The sequence below is a fragment of the Astyanax mexicanus genome, chromosome 2 (assembly GCF_023375975.1).
Source record: "Astyanax mexicanus isolate ESR-SI-001 chromosome 2, AstMex3_surface, whole genome shotgun sequence".
NCBI classification, from domain to species: Eukaryota; Metazoa; Chordata; class Actinopteri; order Characiformes; family Acestrorhamphidae; genus Astyanax; species Astyanax mexicanus.
Genome location: NC_064409.1, coordinates 49,360,807 through 49,384,852, shown reverse-complemented (window position 1 = coordinate 49,384,852; position 24,046 = coordinate 49,360,807). Strand labels below are relative to the sequence as shown.

Genomic DNA, 24,046 nt, shown 5'->3' with positions numbered 1-24,046 from the left:
TTATTTAGGAAAATATAAAAGCACTTTTTTAAGCGGTTTTACATCTGCATTAAATATACAGAGTTTAACAATTAGTGATTATGTATTTGATAAAATTAGCAAAATTTACAATTTGATTTTGGTTTTGAATATATTACTATAAATATAAATTTATATTCCTATAAATTACAGTTTTACATTTTTATTCAAATATGGACTTTATTTTGTACTTATGTAGCTGTAGATGTTTTATAAAATGTAATTATTAAGCCATCATTTTTTTAAGTTAATGCAAATGCATGCAGAAGTTTTTAATTGAGCATGGAAGATCTACTGACTATACAATATGTCTTTTATTGCTATCCTTATTTATATTTAATAATATGATACATTAGAGGAATTAAAAACGTATTTGAATACGATCATTCAAATAATCAAAATATGTCTTTAGCAAATTTAGTTTTTTCAAAATTATGATTTAATGAACCTATTTCCCAAACAGAATGATTTATTCTTTTAAAATAGGTTTAAACCAATATTAAAAGTAGGTGCATTGAGCACAATTTCGTATGTTTATTGTGATTAATAATATGTTGATAAAACACATTCAAACTCTTTTGTTTTAATTTACATACACTAAATAATATGTTTAATTTCTTCTGAACAAGATTTGATTTACCATGAAACTTAAAAATGAAAAAAGTTTGTTCTGCATAAACAAAATTTCAGGCATCCCTAACCAATTCACATATTTGGTTCATTTTTTGACAAACAAATAAATTAACAAACCCTTTACAGCTTATAATCAAGCATTCAATTATTTTATACATTTTAAACACAATCCCTGCAAAAAAAAAATAAAACAATGTATTTAATGTGCCATTATTTCGCATGCACATTTCTTATTCGTTTTAGTACATTGAATTAAGCTATTAAACAGCAATGATGCTTTAGAATGTTCAGAAATGTGAGCTCTGTTAAAAAACAACAATATGTGTAATTTGGCGAAGGGTGCCCAAAGTTTTGCATAAGACTGTATGTTAAGTTGAGAATTAAATGTTCTTAACTATATTAAAATAGCGCTTAAATTATTTAGTTGTTCTCTCAAATGTGATACACCAGGAAATTAATGTAATATTTAGAATTATGTTATGGCTTTGTAATAAATATAATCTAATCTAATCTAAATTTAGCATTTTTAGAAAACAAATTGTGTAATACTCATAATAATTATAAAATACCTTTAAATTTTTGAAACGAATAAACTTGTGATCTGATTTACACATCGATCATGTTGATGTTTTTTTTAAATAAGGACTTTTCTTCTTTAGAAAATTCAAAAGCTGCAAAAAAATTAAAAGCTGCAAAAAGTGCTAAAAGTTAACTAACTGCAGCTAATTTTATGTACATGTTTTGTAGTAAATCAGTGGGACTGTTCCTGCGGTGTGCCTTAATTATATAGGTGCGAGAGCGAGCGACCTGTTAGTGCGTAAGTATGCGTGCGCGCCTGTGTGAGTGTGTGTGTGGCGGGAGGGAGCGAGAACGTGGTCACGCTTGGTTGACTCCAGGGGTCACAGGTCAATGCTAGTTAATAAGAAGTGCTGTCAGGGGTCTCGGAGGTCATCCCTCAGGGGCTGACCCTCTTGTCAGCGACACTTAATGTGTGCGCAGTCTTTACCTTGTCAAGTCAAACAAGCAGCCCAGCCTCTCAATGGGTTTAAAACAGCCACTTTTGACCCAGGGGTTGTGACCCTCCCATCTCACTCGGTGGGGAGTAATGAAGCAGTCCTTTAGGCACGTGGAGGGGTCAGAGGTCAGACCATCTCAAAAGGCCTGGGTCGGCTTTTTATTAGATGTCGGATCGGTGTCTGCGGATCGCGCCGGCTTAGAGGAACTCCGAGATGATTGATAGTGATTCCTGGGTACTTGGCCATTTCTGCATCTAATGGTCTTTATTGAGTGCTCTCTGTTCCTGTGAGCCTGACAGGATTTAGTCCTAAGTGACGTGATCCTGATTTTGTCTCCCGAAGCACACTTGTTGTGGAGATTCTCAGGTGAAGAACTGCTTTGTTGATACGATTTGGGCAGTTCTAATCATTTATGTTATATTTTTAATTCTAAATCTAATATAATGCACAAAATAACTGAAAATATTACTTCTTTGTTTACTGAGTGTATGCTTCTCGTCTATAAGTACTCACTGTTGGCTTTTTGATACGTTAGAATTTTAGCTGGGGGTGTGCTTAAATTATTGAAAAACTATACTGGTATTATCAAAATTAGCTCAAAATAAATTTCTAGCTAGATATAAAGCTCTTCCATGTTGAGCTAGATTAATCAAGTAGCGTGCGATTAAGCCATTTTTACTGTTAAACTCCTAACATCCTTGTGTAAGATACTGTTAGCCAACATAATTAAAATTTATTAAACGTATAAGAAAAAGAAAAAACACACAGCAAGAAACATTGTTCCACAATCAGTTTTATTTCTTCAAAAATAACAATACAGTATATTTTCAGTCGTCGGCGTTCGTTATGACAGTAAAGGGTTAGCCGACTGTGTCTGTGAGATGGCGGTAGCGGCCATTTTGTGTTATACATTGCCTGAGTGTGGGAGAGTGAATTGGTTTGAATGCTTAGAAGTTAACTCAGACAGTCCACTTGTCCACTGCAGCTTGTTTGCTATAAAAAAAAACACTGTGCCATTCCGTTGTATGTGAAGGCTCATTTTAATAGAGCTGAACGTGGATATAATCAGTAGCCTATTGTAAATGAATGTAGATGTCTGCTCTGCATGCTAAAGAGTCTGTGTGGAGTCAGGGTTAGCATTAGCAGTTAGCTGCTCGGAATGTTCTTTATTGTCTTGTTGCTTAATATCTCATGCTCGCATTTTCTTACAAGTGTGATTGATTAAATTTGAGTTAAATGCCATACGTGCTGCAACACCTGTAATACAAGCTTGAACTTAGCACTCGAGCTTTTTTCTGTTTTCCGGAGGTTTGTTAACAAACGTTTGGACACCAATGCTAGTCAGTACAGCTAATGCAATGAGTGTTTAGAAGTGTCAGGCCGTGTCGAAGCTCAGGTTGTTAGTAGTTGGCTGGCAGTGTGTAAGCAGAAGTGTTTCATGTCCTTAAGTGACCCTTGCGCATGGCACCGTGCGACATATATGTGTATTGGAAGTATGCAATTAAATATATATACGTATTTTTCATCTGCCCCCTAGAAATAGGGCTGTGGATTGGTTAGGAGCTGTGGCGAGATGTGACGTAGAGAGAACCCCTTCACCGACAAGGTTTCTGCTCTTGTCTCTCTTTCTCTGAACATTATGGTTCAACACACTCCAGAAAGAACGATCCGTTCAAGGCTCTAACCCACTCTTCTTTCAGCCCGTTCTGTTTCACAGCTTGGGCTGAATCCTCGGATCTTCGGACTCTGCCCATCAAGTAATGTGGCAGGATTGAATTGAGTGCCTGTGTGTGTGTGTGTGTGTGTGTGTGGACAGACACGAAACAGCCTTCCGAACCAAAGTCAGTCCAGGAGGGAATGGGTGCGCCCCCACAGTCCTAAACACACACACTCACACACACACACCAGAGCCAGCTACAGTAGCAGCCATGTTAGAACCCATGGAATCAGGGCATTTACGAAGTGCACCTAGACACTACGGGACAGAAAGCAGAAGAAAGTTTCCCCCACCTTTTCTTTCGACTCATTCCTATTCTGGGTCATCTGATCTTGAGCATTCAACGGGAAAAAACAAACATAATCAGACATTGAAAACACATATCAGATAAGTCCGCTTACGCAGGCTGAGGTTTTTAGCGTCTGCTGTCTTTGCCCTTCTCTCTCCCCACTCCCATTACTTTAGCAGGAGAGAGGGGGGCAAGAGAACGAGAGCTAGCGAGAAGGGAGGGGGGAGTTTGAGTGCCGCCAAGTCCAGCCGGGTTTTCTGGACTGAGTGAACTGCATACGAGGCAGGAAATTTATTTATTGTTTTTTTTTTTTCTTCTTCTTTTTCCGTTTTCTGTTTGCTTTACAGTAGCGGTACAGTAAGCGACCTTAAATGGAGAACTGCAAACGTCAGTGAGGGTGAAAAGGAAGGAAAGTGGTGGGAGATACAGAGAAAGAGGGAAGGACAGAATGAAATGGGGGTTAAAAAATAGCAATGGAGGAGGAGAGCAGAAGGAACTCTGATAAAGCATGAATATGCAGTGTTGGTTCTGCAGCACTCTAGTGAGGTGTGGTTCTAGTTCAGATATTTTTGGCATTTTTTTGGCTCGCTCGCTCTATCATTGTAGCAGGGCGGGATTTGAGTGGGTGGGGTGGATGGATGGAAGCGTAGGGGATTAAGCAAGGGAGAAAAAGAGAGAGAGAGAGGGCACGTGAGGGAAGCAGTGTGGAAGGGGTGGAGCTTTGTTTTTCTGCTTCACTTTCATTGGCTGAGAGTATGAATTTGGGCAATGCTGAAATTCACAGGATACGTTGGAGTAGCCACTCGTGAAGGACTGTGGAGCCTTCGTTTTGGAAATAGTCACAGCAGAGTGAAGCTCAAAGTGCCGAAGTGCTTTAACGGACCACGTTTGACTGCAGGTTTGTTGGCGAGCAGATAGATTCTGCTTTTCTTTTGCTCTATGCAGCTCTCTCTTTCTGATCTTTCTTCCTCTCTCGCTTTCTCTTCCTGTGTGTTTAGTTGGATTATGTCTGCATGAAGCTCCAGAATGGCGTGAGAGTGCATACAGAGTCTGCACGCTGGGGGAGGAGTGGATTGTATGTCACACTCACTCACTCCCTCGCTCCCTCCCTCTTTCTCTATCTCTTTACTCCTCCCGCCCTGGATTTTCTGCATTTCTACCCTCCCACTCTCTCTCTCTCTAACTCTAGCTCGCTCTCTCTCTCTCAAGTGCAAGACCATGTGGGACATATGATGAGAAAGAGGCTCACCACACTGAGTCTCATATTTCAACATTAGTCAGCCCCTCTCTCTCTTTCTCTCTCTCTCTCTCTCTCGCTCTCTTTCTGTCTTTTGCTCACTCACTTTCTCTCGCTCCCTTTCCTCACATGCTCCCCTCTTTCCTCTACTTACTCCTCTCTTTAAGCTGTTCGCAAGGGGGAGACTGCATGGAGCTCGCCAGAGAAAGCAAGTAAGGAAGGGAGGGAGGGAAAAAAGAGGCAGGAAAAAAAGGAGAGAGGGGAAAAAAAAACGTCGGCTGCTTTTTCTGCTGCTGCGAGGGCCTCCCCACCGGCGGGCCCAGCCAGAGAGGGAGGGCTTCCAGCTCTCCTAAGAGGATTTAACCCTCTGTCTGCAGCAGCACGCTGCACTGCAGCCCACCCAAAACCCTGCCAACAAGTCACGCTTTCCAGCGCATTGCTTCAATTTTTTGTTTTGCCTTTTTTGCACGCGCCACTGTTTGCACAATGGAAATTTCGCTTTTGTTGTCGATTTGAACTTTTTAAAAAAATTGGCGGCTATTTTCTTCATGGTGTTTTTTGTAGTTTTCGAAGAGCGATTTCGGACTGGGCGACACAGAGAGGCAGATCTTTTTGCTTTTACGGAGGCAAGAGATTCTGTAGGTAGGTTCTTATCTGTCTGACTGGAGGGCACTCCGTGCTTTGGCCCAGGGTGGGCCTCCCCACGCCGCTTTCAGCTCGGCCTTAACACTCGTGGGAAAGCTAGCGTTGAAGCGCTTTTTGTTTCTTTACGTCGAGGATAACGCTGCCCTAGCCTGCCAAATAGTGCCAGGTACACGTTTTTGGAAGTACTGGCCCACTGCTGCCCTCCTCCTACCCTCTCTTTCATTCCCTCTCCTCCTCCCTCCTTCTCAATTCAGTCAAGGCTAGTAGTGTGCAGGAGCTCTGTCTGGGACAGGTGCCAATTGCTCACAAAAGACTGAAAAAAAAAAATTTGGGCCACAGGACGGAAAGTGGTGCACAGATTTGCACTGTGAAAATGTTACACAGGAACACGAGAGGGGGGCAAGCGAAAGGAGGGGAGCGTGGTTCCACTTCCGTGGGGCAGATTTTTGGTTTTTGCTTGCACACTTGCTCCAAGAACTCGAGCAGAATCCCCGCTGCTGCCGCCACCACCACTGCCTCCTTGGACTTGCTTCAGAATACCATGCTTTTCCAAGTTAGGACCTGATGATGGTTCAGAACTCAGGAGAAAAGGGAAAAAGAAGGACGAGAGAGAAAAGGCATGACTGAGAGACGCAGAGCCGAGGGGAGGGGAAGAAGGAAAGAAGGAAAACGGAAGGAGGAGGAGGACGAGGGGGGGCCTTTTCCAGCCTGTTAAATGTTCCTCAGGCCCAGCCAAAGCGAAGGCAGGAGCTGCATGCTGATTTGCATGCAGCAGACATGCTAATTGTGTGTTTTCTAACATGCTCCATTCATTGCAACGAGGCTGCGCTCCGCAGACGGGCTTCACACACGCCTCCCAGACACCCTCGTGGCCTCCTATTGTTGCTGAGGCCCAGCCAGCCGCTTTAACACAGCCAGCGGAGCCTGCAGGCCTGGGCCCGGGCTCGCCGTGGATCAGGGGGCTAACCTGGAGCTCTGGGCTGCTGCAGAGAGAGAGGAGAGTGGGCAAATTCAGCTCGAGCCCCCCTCTCTGCTCTGGATCTTCTCCATCATCTCCAGGCCTCCACAGCGAATACGGCTTGGCAGAAGACGGCTGGGCGAAAAGCAGAGAGGCCTGCCGAAATCCTGACGCGAACGCGTGCGCTTTTACAACCTCCAGGGTTAGATTTGTGTAAGTTCCGTTCAAATTTGTTTCTTATTATGTGTAGTTAATGCCTGTTTGTGTGTGTGTTTGAACATGAATATTTGTGCGTGTTTGTACTGCTTTCCCAGGCTTACGAAATTTCAGGATTTCTCTCCATGCCTCACCCGATATTTCTAACACAGCCATGTTTTCTATACCACATATAGTGTGTATACATTACGTACGTATAGAGAGTTGGCCTTCTCTCACAGAAAAATCTCAGTCCTGCTGTGCAATCAAACATAGTCTAGCATATACAGTGTCTTAGAAACACACCAGAGCTCCACTGCTTTAAACATGAATGAATGATTTCTATAAATTAATTCAAACTGCTGCCTTTTTTCCTCCATCGCTGGTGGACATAAAGTATTTAAAAGGAACAAATTTTACTGTTTTGAATTAAGCATAGATATTTTTTACTATAACATTTGAAAAGTATAGCCACCGCTATGACAAAATTTCATACTTCGCGCGATTAATATTTTGGCCTGCAATTCCAATTGATGCCAATTTGCGTTCTATTTGTTCATTTCGCCAAAGAATATAGAGTGACAGCATTTGTTTTCAGGGAATGCATAGTTAAGGAAAAAATAATACTCTGTCAAGTGATAAGCGATGAAATAAAACAATAAGATATGGGTAAGCCGGACTTTTAAAATTCAAACTGCAACCCAACACATTTTTTCCAGCAAATATTCTTTTCAAAATGGCGGCGTAATTCATTTTAAATGGATTCTGCTACCTGGAAATATTTTCATGCTTTAGCAGAACTGTGGTTTGGCCTGTGGTGCAGTGTGCTTACAGTATACATTAGCCAACATTGTTGCATATTTTAATTATTTCAATTTATTTCAATCAATTCAATTACAAGACAGTTTTGAAAGAGAAGTTAGTTGATTTTTTTTTTAGAACTGAAATTGTTTCATCCTTTATTTACTTTGTCTGCTGTGTTTTCACACACATCTGTGATTTGTATTATACATAAATATGTTGTTTATATTATTCATAGTAACCAAGCAATTTCATTAATTTTATGAATTTAGAAAACGTTTTTTAGACCTTGGATTACAGCTGCACACTCAGTCTGTGTGTGCGTGTGTGTGTGTGTGTGCATGTGAATGATACATTTCTTTACCTGCATTGCCACTGCTTTTACACACACAATAGCTAAAAAAAGTATTATTCCTTACTGTGTACATACCATTCTTTTAGCCACTTTGTATACTTCACTGACTATTAAGTGTGGAAGTATGTGAAAGCAAAGAGAGGGAGAAAAAACAAAAAAAAGAACTTATATGTAACAAACGTCGTAAGTTAATGTACATAATCATTTAGACAAACTGCAATTTTTTTATTACACGTTCCCGGACGTGGACGCTAAACTTGCTCTCCCACACAAACAGGCTCACAGAGTACAATAATGTGGTCTCATGAATGGTGGGAGAAAATTATCATTTGTTTTCTAAAGGCAGGATATACGTAGTTCAAATTCACATTTTACCTACACAATTATAGGCATTTTTGAGTTGTTTTGCCGCATTCAGTACTGTATAAACATTTCTGCATGCACACACACACATATTTAAATAAAAGTGTGTGTGTGTGTGTGTGTGTGTGTGTGTGGAGAGAGAAGAAATAATGAGAGCGATTTTAGGCCCATTATCTTAAAGTGTGAGTGATATGGTTATTAAGCATTAGTCACAAAATAATTAACAGCATTCATTTCATTGTTGCATCTCTTTTACTTTCATACTCTCTCTTTACTTTCTTTTACTCCCACTGTCTCTTTCTCTCACACATACACACACACACACACACTCTCTCTCTCTCACACACTCTCACACACACACACACACACACACACACTAGCTCAACAGTAAAAATGCTTAGAAATTAGTATTTATTTATTGAATGTATTGAATATTTGTGTGTTGTTTTTTATTTATTATAACATTTAATTCTACTTTATACAATCTGTAAACTCATTAAAGACTAATTAATTTTCTTTTCGTTGATTGTGTATCATATCAATTTTATTAATGTAAATAATACATAACTCCCCACATGATATATTATGTATATAAGCGTATTAAATAATAAATTATAGGAGTGGTTTGTCAGTATAAGGTCCACATCACTGATTAGAATAGATGAATAGATGTACTCAGTAATTTACACTATGTGTGTAGCTTTGATTTCATTTGTTTTCATTAGTTCCTGTGGATTGAATCCTTACAATTGAATTATATTAACATGCTCTGAATATTACATTAGATTTTATGAGAAAATGTCATGTATTTAAAGGTCATCTGTATATAAATGGAAAACGATGATTAAAACACTGTGCAAGTGTAAATGCAGATTCATGAAATCATTTCAAATAGTTTCAAATGTATTTTCAAACCTTTATTTTAATTTTCTTCAAAAACTATAATAATTAGGATTTATAAAGCATTATCATCGAATCATATAAAACCTACACATAATTAAGACTGATAAATAACAAATAACGATCTTTCTCTTCTTTGTTTTTAGGACTGAAGCTTAGAGCTCCTCTGCACACACTGACTGCTGGAGCAGAGCAAGGACACACACCCCTCCCCACAGAAAGTACAGGTGAGGAACGAGAGCTACTTTTATTAAAGAACGCATTAATTAGAGGGTAAAATACAAAGAAAAATATTTTCTGATCCTATTTACTAATTCTATTTGTAAAGCTTTTTTTATTTGTAGAATTATTTTTAAAAACAGTGTAATATAGATGCAGATTTTATTAATTGTTTTATTGTGTTATTTGCCTCCATAATTCTGAAGTTCAAGTTTAAGTTCAAGTGCCTCAAGTTCAAGTTCAAGTGCTCAAGTTCAAGTCTAAGGTCATTTTGGCATTTTTTGTCTTTGGTGTTTCTTTTTCATCCATGTCTTTGTCTTTATTGCTTTTTGAACAGTTTGAAGATTTTAGAGTTTAATTTTAAAGCTTTGACTTTTACAAAAGCGATTATGCTGGAAAAGGACCAACTTTAGTGAGAGCAATTTTACAATGAGCTACTTATGATATTAGCCAATTATGATAGAATTTTAAAATATTATGTTTAAGTATTTTAGTCTTAACAGTGTGAAAAACAGCATATAAAACAGTGTTACTGAACAAGCCCAGGAACTCAGCCTACAGCTCCCCTGTTACTGAAGGATGAGCATGTTTCAGACTATCAATTACTTTCTCAGAGCCAATGAAATAACCAGAAAGAAAATAAGAGGTGGGATTTGTAATCATCATCTTTCTTGCTACCAATCATATTCTCGTTGTTAAGATCCCCACGAAAACTACCAAATCCAGACAGTTTTGTAGCTGTTTCGATGGTTAGACTTGTGAAGAGTTATGTGTAACTGAGAAGAAAAAGCCCTACTAGACTTACAGGACTTGCAGTAACATCCTGTTTTTTAGAAGAAGAAACACTGAGCAGGATAAATATGAAGTTTAGCACTATATAATTTCATATGTATGCTGGAAGTTCAGCTTAAAATAATGACTTCTAAATAATAACTTCTAAAAGCAAAACTTATATTGCCCAGCCTTACTACAGAATGTATCATTATATAATTATAATACAAAATATTAAAAAGATCATTAAAAAATTGGGGCTACTATACAGGTTACCATCTGAATGAGATTTATTTCCAAAAGTGTGTGTGTGTGTGTGTGTGTGTGTGTGTGTGTGTGTGTGTGTGTGTGTGTGTGTGTGTGTGTGTGTGTGTGTGTGAAAATGGTTTGGTTTCTGGCGCAACGACACTTAAAATATGGTGTTCAAATTAACAGAAATATTAAAATTAAAAGAGTATGGCAAATTTATTCTACCATCTCAAACGGCATAATCCAGTGCAGCTTGTTGATACAGTAGAAACATTATATACATAGTTATCTTATTACTATTTAAATAAAGGTTTTATTTATTATGTTACGAATAAATACTGCAAAGAAAGATATTGAGATATGAGTTTGTGATATAGCTTAGCAGTAGTTATATAAAAAAGAAACCTACATCCCAATACCAAGACAGACACTGTCTTAGGATTTTTATCAACAGAGTTTTCCTATTTTATGTGACATTAAGATGCTAATGACTGTTTGCCATCATAAAACATCATTGTGATGGCAGGTCATTTTAAGTGACTGAAAACTTGAATGATCATGAAAACGAATTTCACCTTGGCACTGCAACAAGTTTTTAATTTATTTTCAGTTTTCATTAGCCACAGATTTACAGCACACAACAGACAGAAACGTATAATTATAAGTGCTATAATGCATCACCTTCAAGTGTGTTGTTTGGTGCTAGATACAGTATTTCACTACAGGATCATTAAAATAGTTTTGCTGTCATTATGTAAACAAATTACCATTTTTTTCATGATGCAGACTATAACACTGCATAAACTGGTGGAGAGGGAAAGATTAGGATCATTTTAAAAATCTAGTATTGAAACATTACTTTTTCTGCTATACAGAGAATTAAAATAGCAATTACATTAGCTACCACTTTGCTAATTGTTGTTTGTTAATAGTAACCAGTCATAAATTTCAGTTTGTGCTTTAGAGACCCAGTTTTAAATTACCCACAACCTGATAAGCAGCCGAATAAAAGAAACAGTAATGCAAGTGATACAAGAAAGAAAATAAAATATATTTTCATCCAAAATACAGAGCCGAAACTTGACACTACAATATTACAATAAACAAAAACTTGACAATACAATAATACAATAAACAGACCTCAAAGGAAATAAGTAAGTAGTATGGAAAGAAAAAAACAATGCTTGAGGGTCCTCACCGCTTAGTGTAATATGTCCTGTTTATGCTGCAGGACATTCCAGATTGGCTACAGAGAATTAAAATGTCAGTCCATGTCAGTGATGCTGTCTTGACCTCCTACCATTTAAAATAAATGTTTAGATACATCTTAATTTTTTTGAACAGCTGTAGATATATATGCTGCTATAAGCTGTAAGCTATGAGCTGCTATAAGCTGTACATGATTAAATTCTTTTGGCTAAAATGTATTTTTTGGGGTTAGGGTTTAGGATAAAAATTTTACTTTTTGGTAAAGGACATAAAGCACAGTAGGCTATGGCAAAGTTCCAAAAGCATAAGGTCACTGTTTCAAAACCTGTTACAGCCAAATATAATAAAAGAGAAATAAAATATTTTTTTGAGGTACAATCTGTTATAACACAACACATTGTGTTAAATGAAAATGAAAACCCACATTTATAAGTAATTTGTTAAGAACAATTTATCATATTCGTGATAATTGTGTTAAACTGAAACTCTAAACTGTATGTGGGTATAAGGGATGTATCAGTATTTGGGAGCTATTAGTATAGGGGTGGGCAATATGCCAGTTTTTTATCATAATGTGATTCACTGTGGGTTTGTGATACAAAATATACTTTTCTTTGCATTGTGATTATTGTCATGGTAACTAGGCCTGATTAATTTGAACATTTACTATGCACTGTATGGGAGAGTATGAGAATAGTAGTTTTTGATAATTGCCTCTACCGGTGCATATTTTTTTTACACTTTCTAAAAAAAAAAATAAAAAAAAAAGAATGTTTTGTGAAAATATATGTATATATAAATATGTGTAATATTGATCTTAGATTTTACTACATCTTACATCTTACTACATATTGCATTTGCAATTGCATTTTGAGCATACAGATTTTTTTTTTATTTCTGCTGTGCATTGAAAAATTATCTCCCTTTTTGTTTCTTTCTTCTTCTTTTTTCGAAAGTTTGCACTCTATAGCTGCTTTGTATATTGTGTAAATAATTCTGAATAATACATCAATGCAAATGCACTAAAATTATAAGAAAAAAGTTTACTTAAATGAACTTCGTATTTGCCTGTAAAATTTACTTTGTTACTGTCATGTTTTTCATTGGACAGTAGTGATATGCAGAGTAAAGTTTTTCTGTAAGTGTTTTGTTGGCTCTTAACCTGTTGATAATATCCTCTTAAACTCATTAGTACTACAGGTGGTTCCTGGCTTTCCCCCCACGGTTGTAACTCAGCCAGCATGCATTGCTTTGCATGTATTTAGGCTGTAAGTCAGGGAGCAAAAAATGAATGTCTAAAAAAAACCTGTATGTCAATTAGATAGAATAAACAAACCAAATAAATGAATGAAAGTATACTTATATTGTGGCTGCACAGAGTGTGTTTTTAGCATAAGCAAGTAAAAAAATCATTTTAAACTGGCCTCCCTTACACAAGCATGAAACACTTACTGTTCCTTCTCTTGAATAACAGTACTAAATGGGGATGAGTAATTAGTCATGCATTTAGTCATGAAGAAGAGCCCTTCACTACTCTGGAGTAACCAGTGTGGGCACATTATGGCAGATTTAGTCATGATGAACTGCCAGTGTGTCCTTTCAGCCAATGTGTTCACCCACACACTCCATACCCACTCATCTCAGACACACACACACGCACGTTTGGTGAGGTACAGTAATAGTTCATTTGAGGAATGGCATTGAATCTCGTCATTATACACAATCAGTCAAGTTCCTCGATTAAACATTGGCTTCAGTACACGTTGGCTGGCTGGAAGACAAAGTCAGACGCTTGTGATTGTTTGAATATAAACAGACTTCGACTCCTCCAGAGTCAAACTCTCATTCCCTTCACTCTCTCATCCATTTCTCTGCCTAAAGCATCGACAAAATGGCCGACCTTCTTTCTGCCTGGAGACTCTCTGCACCCATTTTGTGCATTAGCCAGAGTTGCCAGGTGAACACAGAGTGGTCAAGTATGGAAGAGAGGCGATGAAGGATGGGTGAAAATCAGCACAAGCAGGCTAATAGATAGGGCTGAATAGTTAGTAAATCGATAAATAAATAGATAGAAGAAGGAGCGAAGTGCCGAATTCTTCTTTTCTTATTAAGCCACTTAATTGTTGCCGAACGACCGGGTATAAACAAGCAGCTTTGCAGTGCCCTGGACCCTTCCCAGCTCTGCTCCTCAAAGCTCTGACCTTGGGCCAATGCCATAAACCGTTGTTTTCCACTTGTGCAAAAAAATACTGGCAAGGTCCTGCAGTACTTCTGATCCCCCCCGCTACCCTACCCTGTTTCCCCCCAGCCGTTTGGCTAGGAATACAACCTGCTTACAGTGCATAAGTGGCTAGCACTGTGGCTTCACTACCCTGCTGATGCTGTATGCTAGCTCCTCTGGAATTCTGCACATGCCTGGCATTTGGTTTCTCAGCCAGATGGTGGAAACATCCTAGAGACAGTTCTACTGTCTGGTCATGCTACCAGGGACTCTAACAGCGCTTCCTAATAACATATTTAGCAAGACAAGTTCCCTAGATATCTGTTCACTGAGTGCTTAAAACTGCTACACAACTATGTATTGCTGTTTTTTTTTTTTTTTTTTTTTTTTTTTTACATTTCTGGAACTAAGAGCATGCGTAATATTGCAAAAATCCAATATCACAGTACCTGAAGACATTTCTTTGATACATAACCCTGTGTCAGAAAGGTTTAAGACAGTATGGAAAATGCAATAAGATTTTTTTGTCTCAAATTTAATTAGTTATTCTATATGAATTCCTGCATTTGAGGCCTGAAACACATTCCAAAAAAGTTGTTTTGGGGCAATTGAGGGTAATGAATGAGTAAAAGTCTAGTCTTTAAGGAGCAAAGATGGGCAGAGGATTTCTAGTTGGTCAACAAATGTGTGAGGGACATTACTAAAAGGATTAAAAACGACGTACCTCAAAGAAATATTAGAAGGGATTTGAATATTTATCCATCTACACTCTTCAGTGCGTAATATCAGGAGGAGTTTCAGTGAGTAATACCTACAATCTTCATGGGTGAAGCATGTTTGCTTCTCTGGGATCTGAGATGCACAACCACACAGTGGAAACAGGGAGTGTGTCCAGACAAATCAATATTTCAGATTTCTTTTTGGATAAATATGAAAAGGGCCATTAAGACAGCAACAATTATCAGTCCAAAATCCAGGGTCTGTCATGGTGTGGGGTTGAGTCAGTACATTTTTGTAAAGGCGTAAATACAGAAGTACATTGAGATCTTAGAGCAACATATGCTCTATTCAAGATGACACCTTTTCAGGGGCATCAATACACTTTTCAACAAGACTATGCAAAATCACATACTGCATACATTACAAAGGCATGTTGTGGAAGAAGAAAGGATAGGTACTTACCCGGAGCCAATAGTTGCACACCATAAGATGTGTTTGCATTAAAAACAGGACAAAAAATAACACCTGCTTGAAATTGTTGGTGGCGAAACATCTTTCAAGTGTTCCAAAGTGCTAATTTCTTTACCATAACAACTTTTTTGGAATGTCTTGCATGGCTAATATGCAGGAATGGATGTGTGTTAACAAATGCAACGAAGGTCACTAGACAAAATCTGAAATAGCTCATAATTCTATTGCCTTGTCCTGTAAGGTTACCATTTTTTGTTTGTTTTCAACTGTGTTTTATGCTTTATCAAAGCTTCTCTAGTCTCTGAATGGGTTAGAAACTCAAAACAGGTTTGCTGACATTCAGTAAGCAAGGAATGCTAATCTGGAAAGCGTTCTTCTTGAAATGAACCCGTGTCCTTTTCTTTAGGCTGCATCCTGCTTCAGCTTGGCACACAACACCATCCATATTGTGTTTATGAAAATGAATTAGGAACCACATTGCGTAACTGTGCCCACTACACACATATTTCCACACCACCTCGTATACGACTGCGGCGAGCACACGGGGCCTCTAGAGCATGCATCTATCAGAGAGAGCGTTGTTGAGTCCCTCTCCCATGGGCCTCCGCCTGGTTAGAGTTCCAAGGAGCAGATGGCATCACTGCATGGCATGAGATATCACAATGTGATGCATCTGCATATGTAAGGGAAAACTGCTCAAGCAAAAACTTAAAGGAGGTTCAAAGCAGGTTCCATGTTCTGCTGAAATTTAGAGGAAGCAAAGTTTGTTTTTTTACGTACGATTGTTTTACACAGGGCACCTTTTGTTGAGTTGCTTATGTGCCTGCTGGAAGGGATTAGAGCTGTTTAGCTATAATAGTGTCGTTTGCTAATGCACTGCTTAAGGTTAGGGATCCTCTGGGTCTGCTGCGGGGCTTTGAACAGGGTTGAAGTATGCGAATGGAGCTCTATTAATAGCCTAGCAACAGATGCATTTCTGTCTCCCAACGCAGGGCACAGGGTTCGAGAATGCGACAGTCTTGACAGGTCGTCTCTGTCAGCTAGCTGGGTACCTCTGCATCAACCAGTGCCTGCCCGCTGCTGCTTCAGCACTCACCATTCCCTGGTCCACTTAAAATAGGGCAGGTCCTGCAGTTCATACCAAGTTCGCTAATTAGCCCAATGAACTAAAAAGGGCTCACAAACTGAAAATTAGTCTGTGTTCGGGTGCCTGACCTCATGTAGCCTTACACTGTAAAGTCAAGTGAAGTCAGAGCTCTTCACTGACTAGAAGTACAGTATAATCAGTGCTGAACTTTTGAAATTGGAGGTTGGTCCTCAGGTGCTGTCGGCAATTGCCAGCAGTCTGAATGGAAAACAGGATGCAGCTGGTCTCCTGAATGAATACAGAAGAATGAGTCAGAAACGATCGGTGTAAGTAATGCCTGATAACTTTATTTTGGCTTGTCACTGAGGTGCGTTCTCATATTGTGTCACCCATCAGACTCTGCTGGAAACTCTGGCACTAACTAGCTGAATTTGGCCAGTGCACATAGAAAACAGCCTCAGATGTTCTGAGCTAGCCCAGGAAATTTCAGCTTTGGGGAACAATGAAGGCTAACTCATGACACATCACTGTGATCATTATCAAATCTGGTCTGGCGCTAAGTTTCTACTTTGTATTGTCTTGTACTTCATGACAAATTACTGTATGTACACTGTTTTGAGGTCAAGCCGTATTGTGGACTATGCAACCATTTGGTAGCGAGCCATTTGGTAGAATGCGCCAGCATCGTAATGTGACTGGATTGAGGAAAGACTCATCCAGAGCTCATTGATGGCTGGCTGCTATGCATTCCTCAGTTCTTTGAAGTCTGCAGTCAAATTCAAAGCCTGCCCACTGAAGCACCCCCCCAGCAGACCCTCTCCTGTGTCAACCTCTGGGGCATTACAAAATGTCTGAAGCGCTGATCTCTGCTACAGTTACTGTTACTTCATTTTCTCAGCAAATGTTATTATTAAAATGACATTTTGCTCATGCTATATGCTTCTGCGGTTTGATTGTGGAAAGGTTTTCGATTATTTTGAGGATGTGAAATTCCATCCTGTGGGTTCTTGCTAATTTGAGATTACAGTAGGAATCAAGCTACTATGAAATCTGATTAATTTAGGAACTCACTGGAAGATTAATTGTGCTCACTCCATTGTGTGCATTTTGTGTGTGGTTGTGGTCAGCAAGTCTGGCTATAAATCAGGAGGTCAGGAGTTTAATCTCAGCAGGTAACTTCCTGCTACTGTTACTTTTTAACCTTAACTAAGGAACTTTTAGCCTTATGACACTGTGTTCAAAGTCATGTGAGTGTAGTTTTTCAGAAAATGGCCTCTGAAAAGGTTGTTACCTTTATGAGTTGAGTCAGTCTGGAAAGACATGGACCTATTCAGCCATAGAACCAATATGGTGCTAAAATTCAATATTGTATTAATCTTATTCTGCATGTACATAATAAATTTATATCTACTGTACATATGTGTTTGTGTTGGTAAGACTCAACACATTGTTTCTTGCATTACATGTTTTGCTTCTGTAAATTAGTAAATTTTGCAGGCATTAATTAGTGCTTGTTTGCAGGCCTGAGCATGTGCATTACTGTACGTACATGTCAGCTCCATTAGCAATGTTAGCTCACTGTGCTCACCCTCACTCTTAATTCCTGTATCAGCTGCATGCAGAGGTGATAGAGAGGTCACAGTGTCTGTCTCAGAACAGCGCTCCCCCCTGCTGCTCACTCTAGCCAGCACCGCACATGTGTAACAGGAGCCTCCCCCATGTATAAATAGTTGTTTCGGGCCTGTGCCCGTTAACCTGGGGCCACAGCACCCTCGGGCTCTGTATTTAGCCTTCACTCCTTTCACGCTGCTGTCTGGATTTCTCCTGTTCGCACCCAGGGTCCTTCAGTGGACAGTCATAACATGGCCAAGGGAGGCAGCTAAAAAAGCGAGCTCTTATCTTAGCAGTATGACCTACTGTACATAGCAGTGTCTGATTATGAGAAGTATGGGTTTACATGTGCTCACTTCACATATTACTCACTTTAAAAATTGCCACTAATGTTAATCATAATGTGGGCATGCATTAGTTGTTGTATAATGTTACATAAGAGTAATTCAATGTAATGTTATAATTGCTTTGCTGCTTTTTGTTAGAAAAAGAAATTTGGCTTTGTTCTCATTTTTCATGATATTTGTACCACAGGCAGATTATATCTGCCCAATATTATTAATATTAGTCTAACCTTGGATACACTGACCCTGTATTTTAAAATATTGCTATATATAGATATATCAAAGTAAAAACTGTTACAATATCCTCCATTATGCAGCCCTAATTTCTATTGATCCAATAAATGAAATAATCAGACATTGTAAAGTTGCCACCTGCCACTCCCCAAAGGCAGGATTAAAAACAGGGTTTATAGAATTTTAATGACAGTGAAATACATAATTAAAGTATAGTTATTGCTAACTATTCTGACTGTGCTCTGACTGAGCATTTTGCTATGTCATAAAAAAAAATAGGCAACTGCATGAAAACCTTTGAACAATACTGAGAGATGGGCATAATGTAAGTAATGTGATGTGATGTAAATTTAAAATTAAGACAAATTCAGGAAACTGACTTAAAATGACAAAAAAACAGTCGCTCTACTTTCTGCATAACATGAATGCACTTTCAGCATAGCCAGGTCAGAACGTTATAGCAAGTTCAGCCCAAAAGCTGACTGCAGGATGCATCAAAAAAAGTCATCTAATCTATCACTTTAGAAACTATAGGCATCAGCTAGGTGTCCCTAAAGCAGTAATGCAACAAATGCTAAGCTATTTTATAAAGTCTGATTGGCAATAGTCTTGTAGTATTAAAAATAACTTCAGTGTTGCTATGATTTATTTTATTTGTATCTCTCCTGATAAGATAAAATGTCCGTGGCAGAAGAATAAATCTTTCCTCATCCATGATACACATAAAAAAATCAAAAATAGAATTAAGAGATGTGAATCGGCACTTCTGCACTGCATCAATTCCACAAATAGCATAATTTGTGAAAAAATTTACTGTATTTGAGATGTAATTACCATTGACAATTTTTGTGTTTCTCACACAGTAGTTACATTTAGTAGTTAAGGAACATAGAAATATGTATTAGAACGATATGCATGTGTTCTGCAGCTGTATGTTTCAAATTAAAAAGCAAATGCTTGATTTGTCACCTGACCAAGCAGATTCGCAAATGTGTTGCATAGCAACAGCTGAGATTGTCTCATCTATTTCTTCCAAGAAGCATTACCCAACGTTACAGTGGACTGTCATTCCAGGCAGTCTGTTTAAAAAAGAAAATATGAATGTGAGCTTACACTAAAAATAAAGGTGATTCAAGGAGTTTTTTGAGGGATGCCATAAAAGAACTATTTTTGGTAGCGGTGTGGGAGTGTGAAGAACCTTTTAAAGGTAGAAAATAAACCAAAAAGCAGTTCCACTTTAGTACGGTAGATATTCGTCAAATAATGTAGTTTTAGATCACGTTTAAATATATATATTTTTATACTAGGATGTACCTGCATATTCACTTGCTTGATTTTAAACATTAAAAAAAAGCTTATATTTTTGCTTTTTTTCTGTTTGCAGTGTTCTTTCATTCTGCAGGCAGAGACTACAAGTAACGGGACCTCAAAATACACAGGAAAAATTTAATGACAGCTACAGCCTCCTGCATTTCAGGTACTGTATTGTAGGTAAGTAATTGTTGTGTTTAGAGGTATTTAAACACAGTGTGTATCTATTCTAAGTACTTTACTTTGTGTCACTGGAGCTCAGTGGTTAGAGTGCTGGTTATATATTATGGTTGTGGGTTTAAAAACATGGGTCCACTAATGCTCTGATCCCAAGTTTCTTAAATAGACTATGCAGAGAGATATATTTAATTGTACTGTACTGTAAGTAAATGCTGTATTTATGCTGTTCTCTTGTTGCTGTACACACAAAGCCCTCTTCCCGGCCTAAAACAGACCAGCAGCTGATCAGGAGTGCAATTCGCTGTCCTTTGGGGTGAGGTAGTAGGTTGTATAGTTTTAGGGTCATACCCTTCCTGTCAGATAACTATACAACTTACTGTCTTTCCTGAAGTGGCTATAATATCATCGCCATGCACAATGGGATTCTCGAGATGCAAAGCCACTCACGTGACCTGGGGTTGGACTGACTGTCTGTCATGCAGCCTAATTAGCCTGCAGTATGTATGTGAGTTGCTTGAATTCATAAAAAGCAGTTATTATGTGTCTTTATGTCTCTCCATACCCTGAGGCTGCGGCTGCACACTGCAGTGCTGGCTTATAATACCCGTTATTGTGATGCTTGTATACTATGGAACTCCTGGAAGCAGCTGTTTGAGTAGTTAGAAGAAGTGAGCAGACAGTATAGTGAATGAATATTCTGCAAACCCACTGTGCATGCTTGTGTTGACTTGAATGATGCATTCAGTGTCTGTAATGAGTGTTGAACTATTGTCCTATTCATGTTTAACTTTCATCTTTTGCTTTGCAGGTTTGTATTGAAATTATATTGTTAGTTAGGCTAGTAGTTAGGCTTAACTACTGCACATAACTAACTATATCAAGAATAAATGTTTTGGGTTTTTTTTTATTTGTAGACATTCATAGACACCAATAGAGATGCTTCAGTGGACTGAAAGTTAAGTTCTTTCTTTCTCTTCTATAAGGTCAGTTTAAAAATGAAAGTTAAATGCACATGTCCAGCCTTGCGCCTTTTCTCTGTTCACCCTACGAGACAGTTCCTGATGTTCGTACAGGGTGAGGTAGTAGGTTGTGTGGTTTCAGGGTAGTTATTTTGCCCCATCAGGAGATAACTATACAACCTACTGCCTTCCCTGGAGGGCAGCGATACAACACCTAATCACAAACAGGGGGTGACCGCCAACCTTCATCTTTTCCACCAAGGTATTTTAGGAACTTTTTACACTTGTTGCATCTCTGAATATGAGTTCTGAATAAGTTCCTGATTGTGTGTTGACTTTAGAAGCTGGTAAGTGGCTCGTAATCTAAATGTTAAGAAAGGTGAGATACACTATATTGCCACAAGTATTCACTTACCCATCTAAATCATGGATTTCGGGTGTTGCAATCACTTCCATGTCCACATGTGTGTAAAACCGATCACCTAGACATGCGGACTGTTTCTTCAAACAATAATAAAGGAATGGGTTGCTCTTGGGAGCTCATTTAATTTCCTTCGGGGTACCATGATAGGATGTCCCCTGTGCAACATGTCCAGTAGTGAAATCTTCTCACTAATAAAAAAAAGTCCACAGTCAACTGTCAGTGAAACTATAACAGTTTAAAGTGGAAGTGACTGGGAATTACAACAACTCAGTTACAAAAAGATATAGACCACATAAAATTACACAGCGAGGTTGGGCGGATGCTGTGGGCTGAGACACATAGTGCACAGAGGTCACCAACTTTCTGCAGAGTCAGTCACTACAGACCTCCAAACCTCATGTAGCCTTTAGATCTCAAGAACAATGCATATAGAGCTTTATGTAATTTTTTTTTTTAAACACACTCCGAAACCTTGTGAAAAGCCTTCTTCTTTGTGTAAAGAAGAGTTAAAGCTGTTAAAGCTGTTATAGCTACAAAAATGGTGGGTCGATAATATAATAAAGACTACAGATTAAGAATGGGATGTCACTCAAGTTCATATGTGTGCAAAGGCAGACAAAAAATACTTTTGGCAATTTAGTGTAGCAGCAGAAGACAGTGTGTTTAAATCACATGAATTCTTGGTTGTGCCCTTAGGCAAGACACTTAATGTTCTGCTGCCACAGGTGGCACTGCATAATAGACAATTTTCCTTCTAAGTGGATCATTAAAATATAGCTGAATTAAGATTTTTTATGCATGTATGGTGCATCAGTTATCCTCGTTGATTTTGTCTTCCCTTGCTTCTTTTTTGTATGAATCTCTTGGCTTTAATTAATTTTGTAAATGCCATGTATGAAAAATTAATAAATAAAGATCAGGCCCAGTAAAAAAAAAAAAAAAGTAAAAGAAGTAGGTGCTGTACAGATTGTAATACTTGTTCTGCTCTGAATATCTGCTCTGTTCTAATAGCAAGCCAACAATAAAACAGTGTCATTAAAGGTTCTCCTGTTGACTCTTATTTCACTAAGTTCTATAGTATTGATCATTTAATGTGCTACCCACCAGACAAGCTAGAGGGAGCGAGCATGTGAGGGAGAAAGCCACAGACATACAGACATGTTTTAAATAATACATTAACAAAAGCCATTAGACCATTTTGTTCCATATACACACACAGCCTTTGGGACCAAACAGCAATACAGTTAAACGTTGCATCAGTTCTCAGCAGAGCGAGAATAAAAATGAAATATGTTGCCAGTAGATATTTCACTTATGTCTCTACCATTATTATAGTAGTATAGTAGTGCTTCACATGAAATAACTTGTTTCTCTCAAAGGTTAGAAAAAAAAAGAGATGCTCGAAAACTTTAAATGACTCAAGACATTATATAGTTACCTACAGAATTATTAACAAGGTCACATGACAATGTCAGCATAAAGTGAATATCAAAAGCGTGTACACATATACAAATGAAGCATGCTCTGTGGACCAAATCTTCAGGCTTCTGGAAAGTGGCCCGTCTTCCTATTTTTTTTCAAAATGTGTTCTCCCTGAGTAACCACTATATCATTGGTGTTTTGTTAATATTTTTAATAACAGTAACAGACTGTAAAGTTTGCTTGCTTGGGAGTCATACAGGTTGGTTTATGGGCTAAGTTAAATGCATTGACTACCGTGTCTCAAAGGGTTAACCTAATTATCCGTTTGCATACAGTTAAATATAAAGTATTGAAATTGCACATGCCCATTAATAATCATAACTTTTAAAAATCTGTCCTTCTTTCTGACTTATCTTAAATGGAAGCCGAGTGCTCCAAATGCAAACTGTAATGAAATTATTTTTAACACTCAAATCCTCTGAAATTTTGAATGTGATCATTGTAAAAGATCTAAAGAAAAAACTTCTGAAGCACATCTGTTTAAAAAAAACATCCTTCTGGAAAGTCATTGAGATCGAAAGCAGCGGCTACTTGAGCAGTGTCTTTGCCTGGGCTGCGCTTCTGGAGAATGAGTAATCCAGATGAACACTTTCACTGCACGCTCGTGTTCACCTCACCCAACCAGCAGTTAATCATTAATTTCCTCCCATCATGATCACATCTCTTCCGTCCTTCTTTATACAGCCAAGGAATGAGCTACTGTTACAGTAGTTTACACACATTACACATCCCCCTGCTTTATGGACCATGCATTTATTCACAGTGTACTGGCATGTGCAGCACACTAAAAAGAATCATATTGCGGATATATGCAGAACTCTGGTTTTCCATATCCACACAGTATGAATGCTGTGTGTCTGTTTGGACTCTGCTTGGTCTACACAACATTTTGAATGGGGATTCTCTGTTAAAAGGAAAGTAGTCTGTTCAGGAAACTGCCCAGAATAGTATTAAACAAGCCTTCATGTACAAACAAATCGTCACAGTGCAATGTTGAAAAACAGGTATCTCTATTTTTAAACACAAAATCTGCCCCTGATGAATGGACCAATAGAAACTACCAGAAATAAATTATTTTTACTATTATTATTAACTTGAAAAGATAAAAGACAAAATTACCAATCTCCCTAAAAAATTCTGTTATGGAAGGTACATGATTTTAATTGGAAAGCGAAGAAATACACATTGATAAAAAGACTTGCTAAATACTGATTGTTATTTCAGTATTTCAATTTTAATAGTGTTATTTAGTATGAAGCTTTCATTGCTTTGTTGTGGTAAACATTACTGATGAAAGGAACTTGACGGAGTCATAAAAAGCCCAGATTCCTCCTTCCTGCCTATCACTGCAAAACATAGCCAATGGTGCCATCTACTGTTTGGTGCAATAATAGAGAGTGTTGAGTCAAAATGGGAACAAGGTCATT

The 24,046-nt window shown here is 38.2% G+C and overlaps 1 long non-coding RNA gene across 1 annotated transcript; it reads left to right on the top strand.

Moving 5' to 3' along the window:
* Positions 1-1,318: 1,318 nt before the first annotated feature.
* LOC111193117 (uncharacterized) lies at positions 1,319-22,181 on the top strand. Its single transcript, XR_002650277.2, has 3 exons — positions 1,319-6,726; positions 9,274-9,354; positions 19,666-22,181. It is a non-coding gene; the product is annotated as an uncharacterized LOC111193117 (long non-coding RNA).
* The last annotated feature ends 1,865 nt before the right edge of the window (positions 22,182-24,046 follow it).